General features: G+C 39.1%; 1 long non-coding RNA gene across 2 annotated transcripts in view; it reads left to right on the top strand.

Annotated features, from left to right (window-relative positions):
* The window catches only part of LOC143156355 (uncharacterized), a 46,761-nt gene extending 28,335 nt beyond the window's left edge, over window positions 1-18,426 (top strand). The window contains exons 2-3 of one of the 2 annotated variants that reach the window (XR_012994612.1): window positions 6,175-6,354; window positions 16,814-18,426. This is a non-coding gene — a long non-coding RNA (uncharacterized LOC143156355). Of the gene's footprint in view, window positions 1-5,001; window positions 6,355-16,813 lie in introns of those variants that run through there. The other variant, XR_012994611.1, reaches the window with a different exon arrangement.
* The last annotated feature ends 9,437 nt before the right edge of the window (window positions 18,427-27,863 follow it).

The raw sequence follows: 27,863 nt of genomic DNA, 5'->3' as shown, positions 1-27,863 counted from the left end.
ACCCTATTGACTCTGCCCAGCTTCATTATCTGGAAATGCCACTGTCCATTCCCAGCTCTTTTACACACCATGGCTCCTTTTAAAAAAAGACTGCTCCCCAGCCTTCTAACCCACCTTCATATCTAAACCCTACTGATGTTTCACAACCCCCACCCTTCCTCCCACAACCTCCACTAGTCCCTTGCACTTCTCTCTCCCTCCAGTCTCCTGGAATTCAGCAGTTGACATAAAATTTCATTGCCTGCACTGATAGCCTTGAGCTGTTTTTGCACCTAGAGGTAAGGGAAATAAGATGAGTTTTTCTGCTTAGTTGTAGTTTGATCAATGCTATATATTGTGAGAAATTACAGTACATAGAGAGGACAGCGTCTTTGCAGATATTTAGATATTAAACGTCTTTTTGAACATAAGCACGCTGCATTTTTTATGTTTCATAGTAGGTCAGCCTAGATGCAGGTCAGAAATATATCTGGTGATTTCCCTCCATTCACTCCAGCTTCACAGTGGACTGTTTAGCCTTCGTATCAATGGCTGAAAGCTCAGTAAGCAGTTGGTAAAGTCAACCAAGAGCTGCGTATAGCTCGTAGGATAGAAATACTTAAATTTTGTCTCTAGACCGTGACAATCGTGTCACAACCTGCTGTCAGAAAGTTCAGAGAAGAGGGAGGAAAAAACGATTCATCCCAAATACACACAGAGGCTTAGAAATGTTTGCAGTAGTTACACACTGTTTTCTGGGTTGTGACACTCATGTGGTACCTCAGCAAAAACACACATACATAGTTACTCTGATAACTCAGCATCGTTCTGGGCAGAATGAACCAAGCCCAGCGCTGGTGTGAGCAGTCAAAATGCTAGTGATGACCATAAGTGTACATCTTTTAGCAGGACTGAAGTGTATTTAACGTACTTGCCTTGTGGTGATGTTACTGACAGACATGTATGCAAATTACATGGCTATTAACTATTATGTGCACCTGAATACATGGTTATTTTCTAAACTCATGTACATATAGACACAGTAAAATATGGCCTTATCTCATTAGACACTTTCCTTTATGTAGGGTTGTACAGCTCGTACCATGGCTGGACTACAGTCAGGACGGAGGTCTCCACTTCAGAGCAGTCTAATTGATGGTCCCATTGCTCCTGAACAATTTTGCACCATTTCAAGCATTATAAACCATATTCACCATCGAATCCCCAAATAAACATTGTAATATAATTCAGGTCCTGATTGTGCAGAGGTTAGGCAGCCTCGCTCTAGTTATTACTTCAGTTAAATACTGTAATAATAGCATTCTTTCTATTGCAAGGAGTTGAGTGGGTGTATATGTAGCAATTGCCTAAGTGGGTAGAATTTGCACAGATGAAAATGAAGTAGATGAGCTGTAATATCAAGTGTGGGTGACATGCCTCCTTTATACACCCTTTCAGCTTGCCCACACAGGATGTACACACCAAACAAGGCAGCCTTCTGAAGGGCTGAAGGGTCAGAAAACCTCACAGGAGCATGGGTTTTGCTGACTGGATCTCTCTAGGATACTTTAGGCTTCAGGAATTTAAAAGTGATTAACGACATTCTTTGGGTTTGTGGAGTTTTTTTTCCTAACACCTTCTCGTGTACTGTAAAGAAATTTTCAGTTGGACATTTGTGAAACTGTAACTTCAAACAGTGCCTAAAATGAAAATTTTATAAATGTTTTCTTCTGCATCATTAAGAAAAGGCTATACAAATTATAATCTTGACTAAACCACAGCAGAAAGAAAAGCTTAAAGCCTGTTTGAGTTTGTTGAGGATCTGAACGTTAGAGAACACACTTGTTTTCATAGGGGAATATATTTAAAGACAAATGAGAAAATACTGTAACTTCATTTCAGATTGCAGGAGTGTGTCATTCTTAAATAGAACCAGAAAATCCAGCCAGAAATGTGACAAACCTCACTTGTAGGTTGATGAGAAGTCAGAAGCTGTAGTCAGGTTTCTTACTCGGGCAGTTTTTCTTATGATATAAAGTACAACAGATTAATGCCTGCATAACGTGCTTGGTCCAGTGTCACTAAGACCATTTGTTCAGTAAGCCACCCTTTCACACAGACAACAGCAAAACATTTGGACTATTTCATGGTTTCATATATTTGAGACCAGGATTTACTGTCACTGGTAGGCCGGACTTTTCTGTCTCTAAAAGACAGATGAACTGAATTCAACCCTACCTGATAGATTTAACCGTAGAAGGGCAGTGACAATGATCTCTGGTGTCACTCCGCAGACAAAAATGTTGCCCAATCCTTCTCTTCAAGGAAGTAGAAGGACAACCCTCTATGACCAGAGCAGAGAATCACGAGGAGAAGTCTGGAAAGGATCGGGTCACCTCAGGAGGTGATCAGGTCCATCCCCTTGCTTAAGGCAGTGCCTCCTATGGCTGTGTCTTCACAGGTGTTTGTCTATATCAGTCTAAAAAAAAATCTAGTGATAGAGATTACCCCACAACACTACAAGATTATTATTATCATTATTTTGTTATGAGTCTTCTGTGAAGCAAACAGGCATTTCCGAAGATAGAGGATTGGTCTATTGGGAAGGATTGAAAGATGATGAATTAAAGCACTTCAATATTCCATTAAAATTAGTAGTAATCACAGATACACATCCATTTTCTTTGTTGCAATTTTAGATGTTAAATTCCCAGTGCATGAAAAAAATTTAGGAGCTCTTCGGGGGTATGTAAAATGAAGTAATCTTTGCAATAAAGGAATAATAATTCATGATTTCAAGTAATTTCGCAAAAGCAATGCTATTAACAGAAAGGAATCTGAAAAATGGGGAAAACATTTAAGCTTATATTTTAGTAATGAGAAAGGGAATCCAAACCATCATACTTTCTTAATTAGACTGCTTTAAACCATTTTTCTCCCCTGCATGTCTTTTAATCCTCTTTTCCTTTCAGAAAAAGTACCAAAGTGCTTCTTGAACTTAGTTCTTTTTTTCTAGATTTTCAATTTCTAGATTTTCAGTGATCAGCCACACTTTGTACCTGATCAAACTAGGATTTTTCAAGACCTCGCTGACTAGTAAGGAATTAAATTGCTGATTTACAACACAGCGACTTTATTCTGTCTTAGATTTACTGGTACCTAAGGTTACATTTATAGTTGCAATGGCTACTAATAAAAACTTTTTTTTTTTAATTAACTCAACATGCTTCTACAATAGAGCCATCCATGAAGGAAAAAGTACAATCTTTTGCATTGCCATGTTTCAGAATAGAATCTGAATTTAGTAGACATGCCGCCATGTGTTAAACTGCATTCATTTTACTTCTCTCACTGTGCCACAGTTCTTCCTAATAATATTGCCAGTTCAACAGAGCAGTATTCTTGGTCTTATCCACATTTAAGCCCATTTTACACTGCTTTAGCAGTGTGAGGACACCTGAAAAGCTGTTTACTATTCATATATCTCTAGGGCTTCTTCACAGTGTTAGAGACAGGTGTAAAATAGGGATTCTATAAAAATACACAGTTCATATTTAAAATGCAGTTCATTTAATGAAAATGCAATTCTTTTAAAATGCAGTTCATTTTTAAAATGTATTGTATTTTCACACATATTCGTTCCCATGTCCACCATGTGAATGGGCCTATGCTTAAGCCACCTGGGATCAAATAACTTGAATCACAAAAATCATCCTTCTTCTCATATTTCCTCCTGAGGATATTCTGTAATAAGTATTGCTTCCACCTGTTTGAGGACTGAACTCATTTTCTTTTCCTGTCTGGATAACTAGAGGTTTTTTCCAGAGTTCCTGAAGTGATTTCCTGGAAGATATTTCTGCATAAGGAATCTGAGCCACAGAACAGTCTATTCAAGTCGGCCCACGGCAGGGGGGTTGGGCTAGATGACCTTTAAAGCTCCCTTCCAACCCAAACTATTCTATGATTCTATGACTCTAAGTCATCGACCAGCAGGAGCTAAGATGGTGTTTCCAGTTAAGGATGCTAGCCTTCATCTGGACAAAGCACTCTGATGCAGTTCTGTTTCTTTTGTCCCTGGTTACAGGAAGATAGATAGGTGGTAACAAGTACTGGCCAGAGATATTCTCATCACCGATTGCCAGCTTTGCCTTTGAGAAAATTGTGGAACCTTGGTCAATCCAATATGTTCTTGCATGTCATGATTAACATTGTGCCTGATAATTTAGCACGCATATTCCCAGAGATTTTTTCCTGGATGAAACAGAAAGAAGAATTAAATAAGTGATTTTCATATGAAATTTCACTGTCTTTTTCAGTGAGAAATCTCAGAAGTTTGCCTTTTTCCTCCCAAATCACTAGCACAGAACTCTGTAGTGCTCTTCCATCCCAACGCATGGATGCCTAATGTAATGGCTCAAATGGCTGCTCATCTGCATTCAAAGAATGCTTGTTCTTTCCTTGTGAAAGAAGTGCTCACCAAGTCTAAAAATGGATCCATTAAACTTGTTTGACAAAATACACCAGCTTATCAGTCTAATGTGTTCTTGGACCTTTCTATCTGCTCAAATTTTTTTTTTATCATCCTGAACTCTCGGTTAGAATTGAAGGAGTCTATCATTTTTTTAGGTCAGTCAAGAACTATATCACCTGGTAGCTCATCTGGTAGTTAACTTAGGCCACTGCATGGCATTTCTATATTTAAATATTTCCACAAGTATATATATTTCAGTATTTTAATATCTAATTATACACAACATTTTTAAGGGATTGGCCAGCTTGTTCCCATCTGTAAAAGACTGTCAGTAAGTAAGGCCTGATGTCAGTATTTGCAGCCTTCCTGGATCCACCTTTTGAGCCCCTGGAAATTTATTCATCATTACATGTATCCAGGAAAGTGTTTTTCCTAATGATAACAGCTGCCATGAGGTTGGAAGAGATCAAGACCAGTGTGGCAGCTTCCTTAAATGTAATATTCTTTTTGGGTTGGGTACCTCTGAGACAATTTTTTCCCAGATGTTAAAATGTAATCAGAGAGTTAAATTACCTGTGCTCTTTTCTAAACCTCGCAACTCTGAGGCTGAGGTGTATGCTGCAGATATCAAGAAGGCCATCTCTTTTTACTTCCTCAACACTATTTTTTTCAGATGGCCTGGAAAGTTGATCACATTAGCAGCCAAGAAATCCAGAGGTACAGTCATCTCCACACCAAGAAAGCGTAACTACAGAGCAGATTGCATCAAGGCTTGTTATGACACTGCGGATGGAAGTGTCCTCTGTCATCACAGCCCACGCCACCAGAGTTCAGGCTGTATCTGTGGCCTCAGTAAGAAAGGGATGTGTACTGCCATTCTCACATTGCCCATGTCCCATCTGTAACTGCATTCATACCGCTTCCAACCACCCTGCCGCTACTGAGCCCTCCAAAAGGACTTCCACTAGTGGTAAAGGCTTCCACATTTCTTATTTGCCTCAAGGATTATGAAACTCATTGCTCAGTAACTGTGAACAGCTCCTGAAGGTCTCCCATGAAGTTAACATGCACATAAACAGCCATTGAAAGTAAAAAAGAAAGTGACTTCCCCAGCTGCAGTCCTTTGAAATGTATTGCCTTTACGGGTATTTACTTCTTGCCATTCTTCCTTTCTCCTCCAGAATCTGCTAAGAGCACGTATTCTGGAATTTTGGCATCAGGAGGGAGTCTGGCTGACGCCAGACATTTTCTGTCCCATGTACTCATGCGGTGGGCATGAAGGGAGCAGGAGGAATCATGACCTACATACTCACTGTAAGACTGAAAACTCTTCAAGTTCTGAAGACCAGGCACACCAGCGTGCAAACCTGTGCATGGATAGCACAGCTTCAAGACTCCAGTTACTTGCTGCTGCGAATACCTAACAGTTAGCGTAATCTGGCTAGTTTTTAATGCAGTAGCAGCTTTGATACAGGATACAGGCTCAGGACTGTCTCATGTCAGAAACAGTCCTAGTTTACTGACCTTCAACGGAGAAGGAAAAGTTTGTTAATCCCTAAGGCGTGCAATAATTCTGGTGAAAGATTATAAAACTATCTATACGTTTTTAAGTGCTCTGTTATTACCTGTAATTGTTGGGTAAAGGATGAGTCCTAAAGAGTGCACTCCCTGGTGATTTGGTCATGGTATTACAGATTTCATCTTGAATTAATGTCCTCTTTCAGCTGCTGCCCTAGGCCTTGCCACTGCCTGTCTGCTCTGTGACTCAGTCCCACAGCTGAGATCATCCCTGTTTCCAGCCATCAAGGGTACTGGTTGTCCACATAACTCCAAACCTAACAACTGAAATCGCAAACAAAATACCATTGCTCCTGGTAGAATGTCCTTACTCCTGTCATCCTCAGGTAGGAAGCTACTGAAATTTTTACCATTTATATTTGAGAACACATAGTTGAATTAATGAATCAAAGAGTACCTGAAAAAAAGATGTCCTTTTTAATTCTCTGAATCAGGACAAATACACTAAAAATACATTTTCTTATGTTCTTTTCATTTTCTTTTATTCTTACTAATTTTCTTTATATTCTTAAAATACATTTCTTAAGGTAGTCTTAAAAATAGAGGATATTTGCTAAGAAGTGTCTACAGTTAAGTGCAGCTGTCATTACACTGATGTTTTCTACAACATCATGAGCTATAGGTAGATTGCTAGATAGCCTACTCCATTAATAGGAGTTTCAGAAGTTCTGCTTTATAGTAATATAGTCCAAAGACCCCTAACAAAACACTTGTCTCTTATACCCTGTAGGGTTTTCAGAGCATTGTCTTTGAATCATTCACCCAACAAGACAGTTCTGCTAAATGTGCAGCTGAAAGTAGCCAATAAGGGGAAAAAAAAAAAAAAGATTTGAGTAGATTTTTATTTTCTTAGTTTTCTTGCCTCAGTGGTGTGCCTCCATGCGATGATGCGTCAGTGAAAAAGCATCTCCTGACCATCACAAATGTGGCCAGCATGAGAAGCTGTTTAAAGTCAGGGACTGCTTCGAGATTCAAGCTCCTTTTGTATCCTGGTCAGAACTTATCAGGATCATTAAAGTAGAAGTGAAAGAACAAACCATTAATTGATTTCACATCTGTGGGTCAAGACCACCTTTGAAACCAATACGAGTGTCATTTACCTAGACACTCTAAGTCGTAGAGCTGATATTAAAATCATACTTTGTAAACAGTTTAATCAAAGTTCTAACAAATAATTAAGTCTTCCATTAACACCGCCCAGATGTGGAAATAATCGTATTAATCATCCTAGGTAAAGCAGTGCCTGTAAATAATGTCATTCTAGGTAGAGCAGTGCCTGTAAATAATGTTGCGTAACAGTTGACATTATATAGAGCCTTTCTGCATCAATATTTTTCTTTTTCTTTATATATTTTATATATGTCTAGAATACAGACTGAGCTTTTGGGTTTTGTTCTTTTTCTTAAAAAAGTTTCATAAAGAACCCGATTTAATAATAAGTTTTTAGACTAACAACAGTGATGTTAGAAACAAAAGGATTTTTAGTACCTTTAGTGCCTTGATGCATCTGCACCCACTTGCACCAACTAATATGTCCGTCCTATGAGAGGAAAATAAATTATGCTGTGCTCATCTACAAGAGAGATCAGCTAATGTTGCAGTAGTGAGCCTAAGATTAGCAATTTGTGGCTTTGCATTAGCAAATCTTAATGTCCTTTCTATTTAGTGCTTGTTTGTATAAATTACTTGCAAATGATACAAAAACAGATTAAAAGTTCCTAAGTGTTTTACATGCATTACAGATGTAATTTCCCTCCATGTAATAGTGGGAGTTGCACTGTCTGTTGAAATAATCTGTCGAAATTCCGGAAGACTGGATGTATTTTAATACAACGTTACCACTTCATATTCCACTCCTTCTATTTGTTAATGAAGGCTTCCTTTTCCTCATCTTACACAAAATTATTCCTAATCGTTTAAAAAGGACATTAATTGCTTAGAGTTAAAGGCCTGGCATGAGATTCAGAAAAGGTAGCCTGCCTTACATTTAAAGCTGGAGAAAGCTGCTAAGATGGTTACTCCCAGCATAAATGGAGACTTTGAGGGAGGTTAGGGTCAGTTTCTGACAAAATTCATTAGAGTACAACAATTGGACATCTGGTAGGTTAGAAACTCCTGTTCTATTGACATGTTACTATTATTGTGTAAAGTTTAAAGAAGCCCCTCAGGCATTTCTAAAAATTATGCATATGGTGATAACTGCCACTTTTCCCAATTGGTTATGAAAAGAAATCTTAGGTTTGGAGGGTAAAATGCCTTTTTCATCTCTGATGTTGTATGCCATATGGCCACAAAAAGATCATCAAGATTTTGAAAAAAATAGCCAGCTATCGCAACAGTGGTCTGAAACGTTCAAAACCATTGGCTGTTGAGACTCGTAGCATCCTGATCTCAGAATATCCACTCTATTGTTGTCCTCCCAAATTACCACACCATATCCAAATTCTAAGCAGGTTCACATAAAATTCAGTGGAATTCCTGTGAAAAAAACCCTGACATATAGTGTAAAATTATAAAAATACAACACAGAGACCCTGAGAGGTCATCTTATCCATCCCTGCTCTAAAGGAAGTTCAGCCATCTCTGATTATCTCTGACTGACAGTAATTTCACATTTTAAATGAGAAAGCGGGCAGCTCTGCAGTCCAGAGGAATCAGGATTCAATCCCATGACTTCCCCCTGTAAGACTTAGGGTCTGCCACTAGAAACCATCACCTGGGAGTGTTTCCCTATTAAGGTATTTCCTACCCTTCGTATTTTTTTGCTTGCAAGAAAGCATTTGTAGTTCTTCAATCTCAGCACTTTGGCTAGCAAAATCTTCCCTGTCTAAATGTATCTAGGCTTGAATTAGTAAAAGTGCATTTTTAAAGTTGGTCTTTGACCACCACTTCCGTGATGGGTTCACAGATTTTTCTGACAAGTGAATTTAAATATATCTGTAATTTCCTAATTAATTGCGTAGCCATAATACACAGAGTTGCTTTGCTTCCTTCTCTTCCCCAAAATGTGTCTTACTGATTTCTGGTTTTGGGGAGGTTTTTTAAGTCTTCTTTGCATTTTATAACTGTGTGTTTTTCCTAAGTTATTTCATATAGATAGTATTCAGTTCTAGAGATATGTGTTCATGCAGCCTTCATGGCTGCCGTCACGGACCTTCATGCAGCTCCACTAAGTGACAAGACACTGGTCTCAGTCCTTGCATTCCTAGAAAGTAATAATTACTCCGGAAGGTCAGTGGCATTAGCCTCTATGAAAGGGATGACATATACTCTCAAAGAGTATAGATCTCCAAATATATTTTGTGGAAGGCTATAATACTACATTTCATTCATGATTGCTTAAAAGATTTTTGAGTTTGTTTTTTTTTGGTCATCCTGAGATCATGGCAGTTTCTCAAGCAAGGTTCTTGATAAAGAGCAACTGATGGACTAATCTTACACCTCTCTTGATATATCAGAAGACAAACCAAGTGAATGGTCACATTTTGCATGGATATTTCTTCTCCTACATGTAATTTGTTATCAGAAGTGTGAACACAGTTCCCTCAGTTTTCACAAGCTAAATCTGGATTGCATTGTTAACTGGTTTTGATGAAATGTAATTCCCAATTTATTTTTTTTTTTTAAATCTTCTATAAATTCATGTCCTCACTTCTCACACTATTATTTTTCTTTAGCAGTTATGATCAGGAATAAGATTAATTTCTGTTGAAAATATCTTTTAAGTTCTGTAATCATAATTTCAATATTGGTGCAACGTGAGGTTTTTGTACACAGCTCCACTTTCTTTTGCTTTCCTGCTTGAAGAACACCGTTTTGATTTGTAAATTCTCTCTTCCTTGTAATTTAATGATAATGAATTTAATGGTAAGTATTTTTTATTGTCTTTTTTCTTCTCAGTAAATAGCATTAAAAATTAATTGCTCGGTAAAAGCAAACACAGACAACTTAATCAGGAGTACAGACAAGAGCCACTTCATTTGCCATGTGAACAAACCACATCAGAGTTTTGAACAAATAAACCCAAACAGAAAAAAGCAACAAGTTTTTTTTTTTAATGGGATTTTTAACATTTGGCAAAAAGTTTGATCTGGTTGATACTTTTTTCTGCTCAAAGAATATATGTAAGCTGAGTTGTGCTTCCTCAGTGATTATCTTTTTATATTTTTCCTTGGCCTGTAGAGAAACTGCAAGAGACGTGAGGCTTCCTGATTCCTCAGAACTGCTTCAAAGTCCAACGTCTCCTGTCCATGGGGGACCTACAGTCACCCTCACTAGGGAGAACAAAGACCCTGAAGTACAGCTAGTGATTTTCTTTGCCCAAGCAAGAGAAGTAATGTCTCTGATGGAACACTTTTATCCCATCCAGTCTAATTCAGATGAGAGAAAGATTCTGCAGCTAGTCCAGAGTGGGTATCTCTTTGACAGCCCCAAACCTTAGCATGGTAGCATTCTCTATTCAAACTCTGAATTTTAGCCAAACTGCATAAAGCTTATTGAAAAGCCACCAGAATTTTATCTGTATTGAAGAGTTTAAAAACTACAGGGATCAAATATGTACAAGAGTAACACACTGTAACTTCATCTCTCCTTCTCTTACTCCTTAAAATATGCCATTTCATACAACCTCCTTTTAAAATGTATCTGTTTCTGGCTACCCACTGAATTAACTACTCTTCTCCTAATTCTGTTTTCAGATATATCCCCTTTGATTGTCCAAGTCTTTTGAGGGATTCAGAACTGTAGTTCACAGCCTTTTGGATTCTGGTAGCTAATTCAAGCAGGAGATACCAGTAACCAACCACGGCTGGTTCACTAGGTGACATCCTTCTTGAGAAAAGCAAGATGTCCAAAAGGCAGTCTGTATGTCCAAATCAAACTTGCTTTGTTGCAACATCTTCTTCTCAAGCCTTCCCAATGGTTACATTTCCTCAGCCTGTTTTATCAAGGAGAGCTGGCTCAAACAAATCTAAACATGCAATATTAGGTGGGATAAATATTGTTGTCTTTCTGTTTCATTTCCCCTGTGTTTAGCAGAGATGAAATTTGTACTTTCCAGGAAAATAAACAAGCCTTCAGTGTGAAGAAAAACCCTAATAGGAACAAGCTACTCAACTCCCATTTGTAATACAAAACCACGGAACTGAAAAGAATAATGGGGGCAAATCCAGTCTCCGGAAATCTCAGGAACAGGCAGATGGCTACTGAAGAAGCCCACAGAGCATCTGCTCCACTTGCAATGACACCAAGCTTAAGAATTTTAATAAGAGGTCAAGAGCCATAGCAATTAAGTGTCACAGGGCAAGAACAGGGCAAATTAAGGGAGTTATCAATGATAGAGTTATCTGCAACAAGAAGGAATTTGTTGAAGAAAACTCCCAGATGGTGGGAAAAACCTGTTGTCCCTGCAGAACTGACTTAGGGAAAAATTCTCTGTTGACTGCAGTTCTGGCAAAACAGATTAATGCTGAGCGCATAAGCAGTATACACCACAAACACACCTTGACGGTTTTAATGTCAATAGAAACACAAAGAGATTCTGTCCTGCAAGCCCAGGGTTAGGAAAGTGGGGGAAAGATTAGGAAAGAGGGGGGAAGAGCCTCCTGCCCTGCTCCAAAGACGAGCAGCAGAAGCTGACACATGAGATCAATATAATGTTTGCATTCTGTTACACAAATGTAAATAAAAGTCGCTTTTGCTTGCCCTTTTGGAGGCAGTAACACATGCAATATATAAGAACTTAATTTCCTCTCTGAGGATCTTCTACATAATCTTTCAAAAAATGTTTCAAACTCAGTTTTAAAACCCTTTAGGTTTTTCACACTCAGGACTCTATTTAGGACATTATTCCAGAATTTGGTCTTCAGATATGGTTTCCAGTTTACATGTATTTATTAACAAGATAAGCATTTTGTCTTGTGCCAATATTGTCCCTTAACTTAAACAAATCTCCTTCATGTTTAACTCTATATGTGGGTTTTTTTTCCTTTATTTAATCTAGGTCAAAAGGTCATATATTTTAAGCAGATGAAACTCAATTCCTCACCCTTCCTTCTGTTTTATCTCAGCCTCTCTGGTGATAACCAACGTATTGCAACTGGCTGCAACATTCACTTCAACCTGTATGTTGCTAGTAGATTTTTGTTATCAATCTGCCTGTATATCTCGGGGCAGATATTGGGGCAACTTAGTCTATATTTGGTTAGAATATTTTTCTTGAAAGCAAGATGAAATCTCATCTGATCCCTTCCCAGGAACTTCTCCGCTCATATCCGATGCTATTCGCCAGTGGTGTGTTCTACGCTACCTCTTCCTCTTTTCTCTCTTCTTAAGAGTGTTTTACCCTCGGTGTAAAACCTAAATAGTATCTAAAAGCACAGGACCGAGAACCCAGTTATGCTAAGTACCAGATAAACACAAAAAGGTCTGCACCTGATCCAGAGAGCAAGTGGAAGGCATTCTCAGAGAAAGCAGCAAGGGAAGTAATAACAGTAATAGATATTTTACTAGGCCAAATTACACATTATATATTAAGTTTCTATCCAAGTTGCGCAACAAGGCAATGTTAAAGTAGAGAAAACCAAAGGAAGTGGCTGTAAGCAAGAACTGTAGAAATGGTGGGCTTCTCACCTCTGGCAGAACTGACTACAGGGTGTAACGTTAGGCTGGTTTAGATAACCACAGAGTAACAAAATTAAGATAAAGTTAGATCTGATTGCCAAGATAGGATATGACCTGTTACGTATATCTACCTCCTCTACTTTTAATGCGGTTTTATCTTAGTAGTAAGATTATAAAGGAAGGGCTTGTCTCCGAGGCACAACTCTCTGGTGTTTATCCTGACACTCCTGAGCCTGTGTTTATCCTGGTACTCCCACTGGGAGGTGCAATGAGACCTTCACTTTGCACCCTATTATCTTGAAGGTTAGGCAATATTTATTCCTAAGAGACGGGCCTCCTGTATATGTTTCTTAACAATTTAGAATGCATAAATTTTCAGTATTAAGATTTCTATCTGTCAATTAAATTTTGAAATGTTATTAGGGAGATACTTTTCTTTCCGGTAACATTTGTACTGTTTTAACTTATTCCCTGTATTAAGTGATCAATATTTTCAATAAAAGTAGTTCAAAATCAGTTCTAGAGCGAGTTCCTTGAATAATTCACAGAGCTTGAATAACCACACGGCTGATTTTACTGATAAATTACAACGACTGAAAGTTGTTTCTTTGTGATGAGTTGCAAAGTGGTTTTTGAAGAAAGTTACATTTGAGTCACAACTCAGAAAAAGAGATCCTGGCATTATCATTGACGGTTGTTTGAAATCATCAGCTGAATGTTTATTGGCAATCAAAAAACAAGACAGAGGGTGTCATTTTGTGACTATACAAAAGTATGGTGCTCCCAAACCTTGAGTAATTTGTGTAGTTCGGGTAGCTATATCTCACAAGGGCATAGTCAAGTTAGAAAGGGTGTAGAGAAAGGCAACTAAAATGATCAAGAGAATGAAACAGCTGTCGTTTGAGGAGACACAAAAACCTGACAGTCCTCAGTTTCCAGAGGAGAAGGCTGAGAGGGATGTGGTTGGGGTTTATCCTGTCATGAAGGCAGCAGAAAAGGTGAACGGAGGACTGTCCATCAACTCCCACCGCGGTAGGACTAAGGCATGCTCAATGAAACTAGTAGGAGATTGGTTAAATAAGGATAAAAGGAAACACTTGATTACACAGCAGACAGTGGACTTCTGGAATTTGCTACCAAAGCAGCTCATAAAGGCAGAGGGTGTCAATAGGTTCAGAAAGGGATTAGACAAAGTCACGAATAACTGTTCCTTAAAGAGGCACAAAAAAGGACAGGCAGAAATGTACCCTCTAACACTCCTAATACATTTCTGCATGCTGGGGAAATACACAGGTAAAAGACTGCAGAAAACGGCCAGGCTCACGTGGTCTTCCTGAATAGCATCTCCTATTGCCTCTCTCAGAGCATATTGGGCTAACTGGAATCACTGGTCTGTTGTAGTACGGCATGTCTTACATTCTTAAGAAAAAACCTTTTGTTTGTCCCCTGTTCTAGATGCACCTCCTTGATGTTAATAAATACAATTCCCCTTCTTGGTATTAAAGAACATATTTGTGTTTAAGTTAACATAAATTCATTGGTCTACTTTTTATCCATATGGACTGAAACAGAGTGAATCTATAATATAATATTATATAAGTATACAATCTATACTTAATGGCTATATACTATAAGCATAATATATTAAATTACTTGAGATACATTCATAGAAGAATGGTTAAAGAAGCAATAAAGGCTCAAATAAAAACAGGTCCTAGGGCAGAACTGTAGAAATGATGGATGTGTCAGTTCTAACAACCCGAGATGAAGATGCATACAAAATTAATTATTACTAGATTATCTATGCCTCATCCTGAAATAGCAATACAATCACATATCTGATAAGCAGACTGACAGAAGAACCAAACATACAAAATATATGCAGATTAGTAGCACGGTGCCAAGCATGTGCAATGTGAACTCAGTTCACCTGGAAAAATAAAAAAGTCCCTGTAATTCCACAGAAAAGTAGAATCACAGGATCTTAAACCCACAGGTTATTTCATGGATAAGCAGGGCATGTTTCTAAGCTGGCACCTGTTTGCAAAGGGCAAATACGTATGTCATACAGACATACGCTCATGCTGTGAAAGAGAAGCCTACTTTGCTCTTTTGAGGAATCACAAGGCAGAAGGCAGAACCCACGCAGCTTTCTAACCGATCCAGCCACTTGGATGGACAACAGACTGTCTCATATACGTACAGCAGATTATAGAGAGACCCCCAATAACTCTCACTCTACAGGTTTGGTCATATTTCACCATTCACAGAGAGGTTTTATGAGCAGTATATACACAGCTCAAGAGTACTCAGCAATTATTTATTGGCTAACACGAAGGATAAAGAGCTGGGACTAATGTGCAACTAAGCTAAGCATTAATATGCTCACCCTTGTCTTCCAATTCTCTATTTTTTTTCTTGCTATTGTCTCTCCTTCAGTTACTAGCAACTACCACCTCAATAATTACACTTTGCCTGTGGTTTTACTTTTCTTATATGGCTATAGCTCATGTACTGTATTGCCACTCAAAAACAATCTCCTTGAAGCATTAAGCCACAGATGTGATGCACCAAACTGGACTCTGGGTCACAGAGAGCTGAATCTGAATCCTTGGGCTGAACTACATCTCCTGTCTGGGTCATTCTTTGAGTGAGTTGGCTCTGGACTTTTCTTGCTTCTGCCAAAGCTGTGCTGTCCCGTTTTTCTTTTGCACAGTTCTTAAAACCTGTATTTGCCTTTTCTACTTGTACCCAGCAGTGAGGCATGATTTAATTACTGTATATGAAATCCATTTGTTATGCTGATGTAAAAGGTTATTTAAAATGGTTCATATTTTTGCTTGCAACTCTGACATCAAATGATTGTAAAAATAATTAAGTAATTAATTCTTCCAGCTGACAGTAGTTGTGTCTGAACCAAGCGTAAGTGAAATACTGAACAGAAAAATGGAAAATCCATTCTGTATATTATGGTATGGAGGCTGGTGTCTGAATTTAGATTACAAATTTAGGCTCTGAACATCTTATTTACTACAGAAGTATTTACCTGGTATCCTGCTGATAAAGTGATTAGTTGCTGAGTGGCAGAGCCAGCCTGTGTCAATGCAGAAATCAACTGAAATCTATAAGAACAGCGTCGTGGTAATAAGCAATAAGCAAAGGTCTTTCCAGTGTGGTTTCTGCATCATGCTGTTCATAAACGGTCAGGTGCTCAGAATGCTATACTTCCAATAATAGCTTCAGGCAAGTCATCCTACAGCGTAACGCCTTACAACATGCTGAGGACACAGTAAATGAAAGTACACATTAGTCAAAATTCAGCCGGCAGTCAAGAATTAAATATTTCAGCAATTATCATTGAGTCTTGGCAGTCAAACCTTTCCGAATGCCAGTATGGTCGAAATGCTGTGAAGACAATCCAAGAGCATAGCGTATGGCATGCTTTCCTTGTGTAGCATTCATTTTATTACAGAGGTCTAAAATTTCTTGTTTATATTGCTTCTGTGACACTTGTTACAAGCCAATTCAATAACAGCTTTTTTAGCACCAGTTTGTATAACTTATGAATACATGAATAAATGTACCATGTTATCATTTGGAATTTAAATTTACACACAAAAATAACACCAAAATAAATGAGTACATGAGGGAAGTAAGAATAATCCTCAAGTTAGAAAATTGACAAGATGAATATGAAATCATCACATGACTGAGCACAGGAAATCATCCTAATGATAAAAAGTCACCTATTTTTGTGATCAAACTTTTCATTAGACTTTGCAAAGAAGCTGCTTAAGAAATCTGCACCTGAGATTTTATTTGTCTCTTGGCCTATGCACAACTTGGTATTTGTGCATACAATACAATCAAGAGCGGGTAGCTACTTCCTATTAGACATATTAAAATTCATGTTTTACTTCTCTGGTCATCGTGATTAAAAAGAAGCAAGCATTGCACATGCATGTCCAAAGAGGAAGGTGACCAAAGAAATTTACACTTAATTCAGAAATGTGGAAGCAAAAAAAGACTCCTAATAAAAAGGGCAATTCTAAAAGTAAAACACACACACACACACACACACAAAATTTCAAAATTCTTTTTAAAAAAGCAAAATTGGTAAAGAAAGGCAATCTACCTATGGACAGTCTTTTCTTTGTTTTCTAGGTAGCACCGGGACTTTCATTTCCTGCAGTCTGAAAGCCTCATGTGAGAATGCACTTCCATTTTCATCTCAAAAATCAAGAATTCTCACAGACTTCCTGCAGCATCTTCTGAAGTGTATAAAGAAGAAGTCTGAACAGTTACAGGCTTTACATTCTCTTGGATTTGGTGACATTTTAGCAATATTCAGCAGATGCAGAGGCTTCTGCCAGCTCAAAGAGATACCTTTTCCAGAAGAATACCTAATATATGTTTCCCTTGGAAGGAGATATATTAACTAGATGATGCTGGGCAGTCCCTTTTGTACAAAAAAAATCTGTTGCCAGAGAACATCTCTTCATATCTAATTCCTAATAAAAGCCAACCGTAAAGATCAGGAAGTATTTTTATTTTTAAATAAACAAAGCTATTTTAGAAGAAGTTGTAGTCACTCATTACATATCACTTCACATTTTAAATAGAGGTGATTTGAAAGAACATTTCCAATGTTGCTCTTCAGAAAATGCAGGTTCTAAAAGATGAGAATGTTCTCTTGGAAATTTGAAAGGATTTTAGAAGAAATCCCCCTTGTCTCCTAGATTCCAGCAAACTTTTTTGTTTGGTTGGTTTGGGTTTTTTTTGTTGTTGTTTTGGACACACTGTCAGACAAGCTTTTCATTAATCTGGGCTGCTAGAGAGTGCGGAAGTATATTTGGCTTTGAAAACATTTTGGTCTATTTGAGTTTTTGAAATGACATACCATGGATTTCCCTTTCAGCAAAAGACTGTACTTTTAAAATGTTTGTCTCCAAATCAGGAGAAAAAAAAAATACATAAAATGAAAATAAAATTAAAAATAAATGATAGAAATTAAAGCCTATTTTCTGACCAGCTGTGGTTTAAAGTAAGTGGCAGAATACATATGTCACTATAAACCTGCAATAATATTCATTTAGAAATTTCAAGTCAAAATTACTTTAAAAGCACTCTACTAACAAAACCAGAGGGATGTTCTGAAGCAGTTTCTCATGGAAGCAGGTTACAGCCCAGTGCACTGTAAGCTCTTTGTTTTTAACTTCTGAACACCAAGTTCAAAGCTGCACAGTTCTCCTGCAAGTGCTTTTCCAAAACGAGTGAGGCCGAAAGTAGCCTGGGAAGGAGCCCAGGACTGCTAACAGAGATTACAATTAAGAATGTCATTAATAAATAGTAGGATTTACTGTGCTAAGGAGCAGGGATGAAGACATGTTAGAGGAAAAAAGAAAGCGAGAGGTAATAAAAGAACATGGCTAAGGCTTTGACAGGTAAAAGGAGCTGGGGTAAATGAATCCTACTGGGAGCAGATATGCAGCAGAAACTATAATCATTTCCCTGCAGACACTGTAGTAGCACCTGATATTATGCCGCTATCAGCAAAGATCTTTGAAAGCCATTGGCAAAACACCTCCTGCGTGCAGAGACTCACAAGCGACCCGTGCTGTGGTACGGACAGCCCTAATCCCACTGACAACAGCAAGGGAGTTGAGTGAACTCCATGGTGGAAAATCATTTACTAGGATTTTTCTTTAAGTGCTGAAAGTGAAGCACCTGTATGTACAGAACTGCTTTGAAAGGAAAAATAAATTCACGAACCACTACGCTGTGCATCTGATGTCTGGCTTTACATCTCCTCTTATTCTGGCCTGAACGCTACAGGACTTCTTACAAAATCTCTTGAAATGCCATAAGGATGGTGTTTCCAGAATAGTCTGCTCATGTCTGATTTATTTTTATTTTAAAAATCAGTTTGGTAGTCTAATCTCTCACCACTTACATATGAATCCCTGAAGATTAGCAGGATGTCACTTGCAGGCTTTTTTATCGGCTATTGCACAGCCGACATTTCCCAGATTCATAGAGATGTCACTCATTTTATCTGATACCATAGATTCAAATGATGCCTTGCCCAGAGCATCCCTCAGTACTCGCACAGTGTGTGAAAGATCCTGCTTTTGTCTCAGATCTTTCCTCTCCTTTAAAGACCCTTATCTATGCCTTTGAAGCCGTCTGTTGTGTGCCCAAGTGCCATGGCCCCTCTTTTTTCCACCCGCTGCCCCAACCACTTCCTTTTTACTCAACCAACAGAAAATGCCCCCGTGCTCATCACTGTGTCAGAGCCCTCTCATACCTTCCAACCAAGCCTCAGAAGGGAGGGAGAGGCCAAGAGGCCAGCTTTCGGGTGGGAGAAGCTGCTCCCCCTTCAAGGCTGCTATTACTCTGCGTTGATGGTATTTCTGCTTGGATCCTTACCACCTCCACTCCGGCCTCTTCCACTATCTGCCCCAAAGCTCAGGGGAGCAGTATCACGTGAAGCACTGCTGGGGAGCCTGCTGGGACCTCCCTGCCTAGCCTGTCTCCCTGGTGGTGGCCTGGTTTCAGCTCCAGCACAGCCACCTCTCTCCTGGCCCCAGGTTTCATACCCATCCTTCCTCTCCCAGGAGCAGACCTGCAAACTAACATCTAATGCCACCCGAGCAACATGCTGAATGGGTGCCATCAGCAGCTTAGTGTGAGGGGCTCTAAAGGAGAGGCAGGAGGGAGCAAGGTCTGGGCAGCTGGCTGTGCCCATCTTCACGTTCAGCTCTGGTCTGTCATCTTCCTTGCCTCTGTACTAACTGTTCTTCCTCATCAGCACTACCCTATTGCACTTCTATCCATTCCCTTAGGCTCCTGCTCCTCAGCCAGGGGGCTGAAGAAGTGGTAAGGGGAGGTACTGAGCTACCTAGACCATCCTTTTAATGGTTCTGCAGAAACCCACCCTTTCTTGAAATGAAGGTTAGGCTGGACTAAAAGCCACTGTACAGCTCATCAGCATGTATTCCTGCACAGTTCTTCTGCAGAACCTATGGTGCCATCAAAAGTCCCCAACACTTAATGCTACTGGATTCACATTCAAAGTGTGAACTGAATGTCCGCTGGTGTGGGGGGCCTTCTGAGCCCCAGCCAGCCTTCCTTCCCCAAACACGATGCCTGCTCTGAAGACTCCAAACACTTCATGTGGCAGTAGTTGCTATCTTACTGCTCACTGCTCCCAGGGGAAATGTCAGGTGGGTGGAAAGCTCAGACCACTGTAACAGACACTAGGGTGCCAGTCAGGGTATGGTTGAACCATTGCCACAGCATCTTCCACAGGGCAGGCTGGACTGAAATGCCTGGTTCTGGTAGCACACCGGGCCTCCTGCAGGACCTATCTTCCCAGAACGCCTGCGGCTGAACTGAGCATGGGAGGACCGATTTTTGATGTCTCATATAGTTTTATAGTTACTTTATCAGTTTTATGCTGCACCTAGCATTGGATAAAGTGAAACCAATAGCCAATTTTAATGTAATTCATTGTGACATGATGAAGTGCAGTGCTCATGATGCGCTTCCTCCTACTTTCACGGGGCCTACAGACGCTGCTCAGAGAAACATTTTTTGTTTGTATCAACTCTGGTGTTTTGAGCTATAAAAGCAGCCTGCCAGGGGGATCAGTACTGACTCGGTACGTTCATTACTCAATGAACCATTACTTCATTCAGTTAAAGAGACTCTCATGTCAGGACAACATGTTCTTCATTCGACTCTTCAACCACTATTTTGTTTCCAGCCACGAACTGAAACCACAGCGCAGCCAGCTAATTACCTTTTGTTTCCAGTGCCCTGGCGGGGGGTGCTTCTGATCATCCTAAAGTGTACCATCCACACAGCCTTTTATTTTCCAGAATCACCTTGCCTAAATATGGAAAGAATAAGCAAAAGAAAGGGACATGCATTTTTTAACCGATTTCTTTAAGATGTTGTTGACAAATTAATTTAAAAGGTCTGTAGGTTCTTGCTTAGTTTCATAATTCTGTATTTAGTATTGCCTACTCATAAACTCTCCTGATGTCCCAAAGAATGACTTTTGAAATTACTCTGAAAATGACTGTTATGCTTTCTTAGTTCCTTTAAAAGCTGTTTATACATCATATATCTCTACAGGAATAAGTTCTTCTATTTTTTAAACATAATTTATCATTCTTTGTTCTACTCTTGAGGTTCCAGAATAATTAAATACCACAGCTTAAACAGGGTACCCCTTCTCTTCTTTCCTAAAAAATCCCCATAATATTATTCCCAGTACTTACCTTTTCTGTAGTCTGACAAAAACTGTCTTTTTCTCCTTTTTATATATCTGTATCTCCATCCATATTTGATATCTACATCCAGCATTGTCTTATTCCTCCTGGCTGGTATATCACTCTGTTCTATACTTATATTTTCTCTGTCTTGTAAATGTGCCCTGACCTCTCTTCCGAGTTTCTGTGTGCTTGTCAGGTTTGGTTTTATTTTGTATTGTGCTTTACCGCAGGGTTTGGAGTTTTTCTGCTTTAACTTAATTCATTATGTATTTTGTTTTCTAAACATCCTGAGAAATGTGCCTGTCTGTGGAACAGGCAGCCCAGGGGAAAGGAGAATGGGCTCCTGCATCCTACACCACCCTGGCAGGCAGGGTGTCCCACGGCAGAGGTGACACCAGGACCTTCCAAAGGAGCGGAGCTGCCCAGGGCCCACCGTGCACGGCTGCAGGGTGATATTTCTGGGAGCCCCTATCAAATAATGCACTTCATCTTGGAGCCCTGGACTTCAAGCTGTAACTGAGACATTTAATACAGACAAGATAAAATCTCTGTGGTTAAGCTTACATCTTGTTTATTTGGGGGCTGGTATTATCCACACTTGCTACCCACAGAGGTATCAGCATGACAACAGAGACTGGTTGAATATGTATGATTCACCGTTGCGCTGCTTCCTGTATCTTTATCACATCAGAGGTACAAAACTGATTTGTTTTACATTGCCATTGCAAACCATCACTAAACTGATTTATGTTCTACTTTCTTCTTTAATGAGTTTTCTTCCAGAGCTTTCTTCTGATATTTCTTCCCAAACATGAAGCAAGGCAGAAGTTTCAGATATATGTCTTTTCTGATCTGTGACTGTCACCTCCAGACATCATCTAATAAAATAAGGATTTTATTTCATGCATTAAGCCACTTTATTTTTCTATATTTATGTTTTATTATCAGGAATAGTCGTCTTGTTTGACTGCAGATTCTTTTCTTTGTGCTAAGTGTGCTACCTTTTGTTATTATTTTGTTTTTGTTATTATTTTTGTTATTATTTTTGTTATTATTTTGTTATTATTTTGTTCTTATCTATTGCTCTTTCTTAGGTACCCCGACAACACAATTAATTGCTCTAACAACTTGTACTTTTTCCTTTTGAAATGAGTGGGAGTTTTTTCATAGCTTTTAGTGGGACCATGGCAAATACCTATGAACTTCACACACACACATATATATATGAATAGATATAAAACATACACACACACACACACGTGGAATTGTCATATTGATTTCAGTAAGACATCTAAGGGTTCTCTGTTATGTGTGGGATTAGGATACAGACTGGCACACTGGAAATTGAAGCTTTTTTTTCTTTTCAAGCTACACAACATGTTCAGCAAATACAGTGGCAGCACAAGCTTCCCTATGCTGGTACTTTAACACTGATCTGTAGGATCCACCTTAAGGGCCACGTAATTCAGTCTCCTTGCTTGTAGCTACATTAACAAATCAAACAGGACAAGGGCTGTTCCTTGGCCTTGAGGACAAGGGGTCCTTATGTCCATGGGACTGAACTCCTTTCTCCTCCCTCCCTGAAAGCAGGGTAGCTTCATCCATTCTGCCTGATGGGAACCATCAGTGGCTAATTCTGTCCCCCAGACTGTGCCCAGGAGCTGTCTGGGAGGCTGCTAGATGGCTCGGGCCAAAACTGCGCCAGGGACTATGATGGCATTTAAACAGAAACAGTAATTGCAACTCAGCACCTGACCCTTCCCCGTCCTGCTTGATTTCCTGGCGTAGCTAGTGCCTGAGGCTGTCAGTAAGGATAAACACCACCAACTATGTTGAAGTTTGTTGTGCTCATGGCTAACCAAGCTAATCGCAAACTTACTTCACACCAGGCAAACAGCTTATATGAAGATGGCAATAGTTTTCAACCATTAGTCAAGGATGAAATAAAAAACAAGATGTGCCATACTCTGTATTCCACTTGCTAATGCTCTGAATCACGCTGTCTCTCTTCTGATCACCTGTAATCACATTTTAGCTACTATCTTTCAGTTTATCTTTACAAATACTGGTCCTTGTATCTCAACCCTTTCATAAGTCTGTGCATAATGCTTTAATGATTGTACGTAAGAGCCGCAATATACATTTGTGAAACTCTACCTATGTCAACCTCCCCTATACTGTTCCTCTTCCTGAGAGCAAGAGAAGGTCCCAGTAGGTGCTGCCGAGCTCCCTGGATCGTTGGTTAATGTACGCTGTGTACACAATGTACACGCTGTTACACATAATGTACGCTGCTAATGGATAAGGGTAGGATAAATTTGCAAGGTGTGCTGTTTCTGATCACTGTAAAAGAGGATGAAGACTGAGAGATGATTGATGGCCATAGGGGACACCTTCAGGCTTTATGCAGACCTCCTTGCTACAAGAAAGTATGTCTTAACTCCTGATCTGCTTATCATTAGGCCAAACGTGTTTTGGCTATTATGGTTTGTAGTAAACCTGGCAGAACTTAGCCACTGAGCCAAACGACCATAAAAACAAGTCTGAATGCTGAAGTGTCTTCCTTGTGGTTTTGCAAAGTGTTCAAGATCCCAACCTTAAACATCAGTAACACTGGAAAAAACCAACAGAGCCACAGCAGGGCCAGCACTGAGACAACCCCAGTGACCAGCAGCAACACACATGGCAGCTACCAGGACAGACAGTCTTTTCTTTTTGATCTGTTTTTCTGGTTTCTGTGGACTTCCCAGATACAAGCCTAGAAAAAAAAAACCCACCACACATTTCATATTCTAATCATGTTTTAATATGAAACCCTATCCCTCTTTCTACAGCTACAGTGTATTTGCTCTAGCATAACCAGGACAAGTTATTAGCCTGGCGTGGAGCTGATGAAAGACCGAAAACAGGAATTTTCTTCAGATCTAAAATCTCTGCCTTGGACTTCTAAAGCTTTTTCTTTGCATAGACTTGGTTTAGGCCAAATGTTTAGGGACTTGTAGGTTAAAAGAAACTGCCTGTAAAATCACACAACTGTGAATAATTTTATCATACAGTACAGAGTTTCGCTTTTCCAAACACTGGAACACTCAAGCAACTAGGGAAATCTTCCCTACTCACAATTCAAAATCTTTTTCGGCCAGCACCATGATCCAAAAACGCATTCCCCCAGGCCTCTCTCAGGGTTACAAGCCACTGCTGCTAGGAGATACTGAAATATCCTTCTCTCTGTTGAATGGCACGTCTCATCCATCCCCATGTGCCACTTCTCAAATAAAGTACTGCCCCCCAAAGCAGTTGGACTCATTATGGTTTTGCATTTACCCTTGTTTTGGGGAAATATAGTATTTCATCTTAAATGAATAGCAGAGAATAAATCTACCACTTAAGTAAGATTTAACATAACAGAATTAGAAAAAACAAATCATCAGTGTGGGTTTCCAGTAGAAACAGCTTTTCTAATCACTGTGGCAGGACCTGACGTGACACCCTGTCCAGACTGCCCAGTGAGCCCTGTCTTGTGTCTTGAATTGCATTCATGTGCCAAAGTCCTAGAAGTCCTAAAGGCTTTAGAGAAATGGCCCAGGAAAAAGGACTAAGGCTTCTTCCTCTCCCCTCCCTTTCCTTCCCCTCCCCTCCTCTCCCTCTTTCTAATTCAGAAGAAATATGTGACCATGCCTGATCCAGACCAAATACGGGCTTACAGGGCATCCTATAGGGCACACAACCAAACTTCACTACTGTCTGATACTGCCACAGTTACACTAATTAAAAACCTGACATGGCAAACTGATGAGTTTTGTTTGGACCTGTGTAAAGCAGTATCAAAAGAACATCCCAACCTTTCAATTAACAAGAGCCCAAAATATACACATTAAACCTCCTATAAAATTGGTATTTATGATGCTACTGAGGATTAAAAAAAAAAAAAAAAGCAAACTCCATTAAACAAAACAAATCCATTGAGTTTGTCTCAATAAAAAAAAAAAGTACATATGAAACTAGTAAAAAACTAGTAGTAGTAGCAACGTAAAGGATAATTTCTCTCCATGTTACTTTACCATATAGGTACCTTTTGCTAAAACCACTGCTTAAAACAAACACGTTATGAAATACAAATTCATGCTAAGGTAAAAATGTTGATAACAAAAACAACAATGTAGTAATAACAGACATTAAAATAACACTAATGGAAAAATAGAGGGATGAGAGTAATGGCCTACCAAATGCTGCCTTAAACTCTCTTTCTAAACTTACTGGTTTTTTTCTGAAACAGACAGTAAACACAGTTCAGAGTGATAAACTCTTTCTGTGATTCAGATTGCCTGATTCTGTTTCTCTTGTTTGGAAAACGGGTCTTTTGACGTTTAGCTAAAATAGACAGAAACTGTCTATACAGCAAACCCTTGTGATGTTAAATGGAAAATCAGTTCAACAAAAAACATCAAAATTTCACTCCCTGTGACTTTACCACTACATTCCCACCCCGTAAGAAGGTCATGTCATCTCTTGTCCTGTCTAGAAGCAGCCTTGGACAGAAGCCAAGAGAAATTAAAATAAGGAGGAATAGAATTTCTCAAGACTCATACCAAAAGCTTGCACCTGCTACTTAAAGTCTGTGGCAACTAGAGGTCAAGGAAGGTACGACCTTATCTGGAATAGAGAATATACCTCAGACGTTTTACAGAAAGTCAACTATAAGTACAGTGACTTTGACTTTAAAAACAAATAAATTTAAATAAATCTATTAAAGAATTAAAACTTCGCCCTTAAAATATCACAAGCTCTAGCAATTCATTAATTCGAAAACTTCTTAGGATAAAATATTTCAACATATCAAACATATTAGTCAACTTTCTGATGTTCATGAAATCTTTCTAATAAAGCTCTTAGCATGTTTCCTGGTGGTTTTTCATGTCTGTCTCTTAGAGTCTAAACTGCAATTTTTGCCTGTTAAGAAATTTAAAAAGAAAAACAAACACACCTGGTAGTTGCAGGAACTTCAGTCTTTATATTCATGACATACACCGGTAAAATACGTCATCTAAAAGGCTTTAGGATTTATTTTCTAATCTGAAGTTGCAGTTATACAGGCAACGTTTGGAGGGAAAACCCCCCTAAGAAACTAATTTTGAAGAGTTTCTAGCTACCGACGTGTTACCGTATATTTGACAATAGCTTAATTCCTCCAAAGAAGTTTGCCCATATGGAGCTCAGGTAGGACTGGTGTTTATATCCAGTTCATTCTCAATGATGGTTATGTATGTGAAATCTTCCCTGTATCATAAAAGCAACAAGAGATATGGAATAAATAATTAGAAGATATTGGAAATGCAGCAAACATGAAGTACCAGGAGACAAGGAAAGAAAACCTGAAGAGGGAGGAATACCTCTCTGAAGTGTTGAGCTATATATAAGGAATATTCTGCATTTTTGTAGTTGCAGGCAAAAAGCAGCTAGAGGCTGCTTCACAGCATGAACAGTCCAATGCACATCAGACCATAACAGAATATCTGTTTATTGATAATGAAATTTTTTCCTTGGAATGTATGAATGAAAAAAAAAGTGATTTTCATCAAATATTTTACCTCTACCTCTTTGCTGGCTTTGTACTGAAGGCAAGAGGTCTTGCAGAAGGGAAGACTAGATCCTTCATAGTTTATACTTTTATACACACACAGCAAGTATTTTATTGTGCTGAACACAAGTGATTTCTTTTGAAAGCTTTCCTGCACCCCAAGGGCCCAAAGGAAAACCTTCTGCCCTGGCGGCTGTTGCTGCCTTTCTGCCAGAAGCCGCTGCTCTCACACACCAGCCGATCAAACAGCTCGTGCGGACGCTCCTGGCCTGTTTCAAACTGAATCAGCCTGTTTGGTTCACCCTGCTTATTCACATATTAGACTAACCCAGCTTATTTTGTCTCTGGTGAACCTAATGGTCACAAACGCTCTCCCTCCTGAGCAGAGCTGCAGGGATCGTAATTACCAGCAGGGGAGCATCACTAAACCAGCGAGCACAGTAACATCTTTCACTGCCTTGTCTCCTTGCTAAGTCATCACCTGGCCACGGCTAGAAGAGCTTTATTTTACAGCTTGGAGAGCCAAGAATAAAAACAATTTAACAATACGTTATTTAACTTACATTATTTCTAGGATGTCATCCAACATCATGTTTTCTTTGGTGGCAAGCCAGGTTTAGTAAGTCCCCAGCCCTTGCTGTCATGTTCCTCTTCGCTTTTGGCAGTCATCAAGAGAAACTGTGCTCAGAACTGGATCAGGCAACTGGTATTTTAAAAGCACTGAAAAATCAAGGGGTGTGGAAAGAGGATGGAAAGAAAATTTCTTGAATATACCTTAGATAAAATGTGATGTTAATAAAAGAGACACAGAGCAGGAGAAAGGGCACTGCTATGCTTTATGTTAATAATGCTATATTAATGGCTTCTGGAAAGCTATGCCCCGTTAGCAATTGTGAGCAATAGCACACCACAGATTTCCTAAGACTAATGTCTTAGAAGTCACTTGATTTCTGTAGTGATAAATAAGCTCAGTTTGGGATAGGCTGTGAGAGTCAGTTGGGAAAGAGATCCAAAACTTTTAATAGGTATTTCTGTGAAAATGTTATTACTGAGTCCCATGCTCAGTTATGGTCAAGAGCAAATCGAATGCTGGCAATTACAAGAAAATAAATAGAAAACAAAACAGAAAATATCATTATGCCACTATATATCATTCAGATTTATCTGGGGAACTACCATAGCACACATGGCTTATTTTTTTTCCTTAGCCTTGGTTAGCTACAGTTGGCCATGGCTGAAGAGGGATGACGGGGATAACTGCCCCTTTGGTTTGTCTCTTTATATTACTCTTTTCTTACCAGAATTACTGTATATACAAATTTATCTGTGAGTTTCATCAAAATATTTTAATCTA

This window comes from Aptenodytes patagonicus, chromosome 2, assembly GCF_965638725.1.
Source record: "Aptenodytes patagonicus chromosome 2, bAptPat1.pri.cur, whole genome shotgun sequence".
In the NCBI taxonomy this organism is placed as follows: domain Eukaryota; kingdom Metazoa; phylum Chordata; class Aves; order Sphenisciformes; family Spheniscidae; genus Aptenodytes; species Aptenodytes patagonicus.
This window is presented reverse-complemented; position numbering and strand designations above follow the sequence as displayed.